Genomic DNA, 2,426 nt, shown 5'->3' on the forward strand with positions numbered 1-2,426 from the left:
GGTGTGGGGAGGGGGGAGTGTTCCAGGTGGGGGGAACAGCCTGCACAGAGCCCTGAGGTGGGAAAGTGCCTGTCTGGAATGCTTGAGGAGCTCATAGAGGGCCAGCGTGGAAAGAGCAGGAAGGGGAAGATGAAGTGGGCAAGTGAGAAGGAATTGGATACTGCTATGACTGGAATGTTTACATATCCACCTCCCCCTCACCCAACAACCCATTCGAATTCATATGTTGAAACCTAATCCCCAATACAATAGTGTTAAGAGGAGCTCTCATGAATGGAATTAGTGCCCTCATAGAAGAGCCCCCAAAGGAACTTGCTTGCCCCTACTGCCAAGTGAGGTTAGTGAAAAGATTTCCGTGGATGAGGAAGCAGGCCCTCGGGCCCTCATGAGACACCAGATCTGCCAGTGCCTTGATTTTGGACTTCCCAGCCTCCAGAGCTATGAGCAATACATTTCTGTTGTAGTTACCCAGTCTAAGGTATTTGATTATAGCCACCTGAATGGACTAAGACAGATGTGAAGTCCCAAAGACCTTATTAGGATTTGGCCTTTGTTCTAAGAGTGATGTGAGGTCACTCAAATGTTTCAGTAGAGGCATGATGTGATCAGACTATCCTGAAGGGCTCACTCTGGCTGTCCTGCTGTCCATATGGGAATGGGCGGAGTGAATGCTGGAAGCTCAGTAAGGAGGGTCTTATCACAACACTGGGCACTCAGTCAGCATGGGCCTCTCCCTCTCCCATGCTGTCCACCAGTGTGGAGGACATCAGGTTACACAGTATTTGTAAAAATGACCTTTCCCAGAAATTCTGTGCACTGGACCCATGGTAGGGCTTTGAGGGGCTTCTAAGGTTTCAAAAGCACCCCAGGAGTGTTAAATATTGTTATTATTATTACTGACTCAAGGGGGATGAGGCCTCCTAAATCACAACTACCATATCCTGCTACACTCCGCATGCTTTTTGGCAGTCTCTTCTTGAGTTCTCTCCAACGTGAACTCCCCTTTCCTGAGAACACGATCCTACAGAGCCTGAGGGACTATGGCTTTGAGCCATATCTTGAGCAATCTTGATACTTAATACTTTATGAAATTCACTTGCATTTTCCTCTTACTGACCTGCAGAACTTCTACTTACATCATTTGGGGATTAATTATGAATTTTGGGGAGATGTCCAGGTAAACTGATATGCTGTCTTTCAAACATTAATAGCAAGAAATGAAGTTATTTTTCTCTGGTGGGATTATTAGTGGAGCTATTTTTTTTTTGTAGTGTTAATTTTTCAGCACAAATAATATGGCACCAACATTCTGGAAAGTAAAACTAGTTTTAAGGGATCTGAGTAAGATTTAGGACTACATGTATCACTACATCTTAGATTCAGCAATCAAAACAGTTTATTTTGGGGTGAACTATATAAAAAGTACTTTGTTCTTCTCTAATTAGAGAGAGATTCTTATCCTATCAAATGATACCAAATTCTCTCTCTCTGCCATCTTGGGACCTGTGGAGGCCTGCAAGGATAGGACTTCTAAAACAGCAAATGTGTCTGGAAGGCTATGGTCCAAGGCCATTTTTGCTGGCTGTAAGTGGAATCTCTGGAACTAGAGGGAGCATGCAGCTCTTCTTGAAATTGAAGGTGTTTATGCCCAAGATGAAACTGAATTCTATTTGGTCAAGAGATGTATTTGTGTATGCAAAGAACAATGTAGTGACTTCTGGCAGCAAAGCAAACAAAACCAGAGTAATCCACAGAGAGGTAACCTGTGCCCATGAAAAGAGTAGTGTGGTTCATGCCAAATTCCAAAGCAGGCTTCCTGATAAGGCCATTGGGCACAGAATCCATGTGATGCCATACCCCTGAAGGATTTAAATTCACTGAAAAGTAAATAAACAAAGTTGTAGGTTTGTTCATTTGAAAAAAAAAATCAAATTTCTATGTGTTGGAAGAGTCAAATAGTGGAACATGGAGCTTTGAAGTAAGGGCAGCACCTTAGGGTCCTTCCTTCTGACCTGCCCTGGGCAGCACAGGCAGCCTATCTGGAAGGTTCTTCCACTTGCTGCCTGCTCCACTTCCCCAGAGCGTCAGTGATGGGCTGCTCTGTCCTCCCCAAGGGATCTTTCATGGGGGCTCAAGGGTGCCCTTTCTAAGGTGATGTTCCTGGCACAGGTAAGAGCCATCTTGGGAAGAAAACTAATCAGATCAAAAAGTTGAGCATCTTGAAGTAAGGACCGTGAGAATAGGTCTTGAATTTTATGAAGAATCATTGGAAGAATTGTGATTATTTAATCCATGGCAAAGAAGGCTAAAGGTAGGCTTGATCTGTTCTAGGACTAGGAAGGATTAGGATGGGATGAGTTGTAGGGGAGAGGGCTGGGCAGTAGGATTGGACTAAGGGATCTCAGTGTCCTCAGCAGGAATATAGT

General features: G+C 44.3%; 1 pseudogene; it reads left to right on the top strand.

Annotated features, from left to right (window-relative positions):
• The first annotated feature begins 269 nt into the window (after positions 1–269).
• LOC123645747 lies at positions 270–1,872 on the top strand (annotated as a pseudogene).
• Positions 1,873–2,426: the final 554 nt, after the last annotated feature.

This window comes from Lemur catta, chromosome 1 (assembly GCF_020740605.2).
Source record: "Lemur catta isolate mLemCat1 chromosome 1, mLemCat1.pri, whole genome shotgun sequence".
Classification (NCBI taxonomy): domain Eukaryota; kingdom Metazoa; phylum Chordata; class Mammalia; order Primates; family Lemuridae; genus Lemur; species Lemur catta.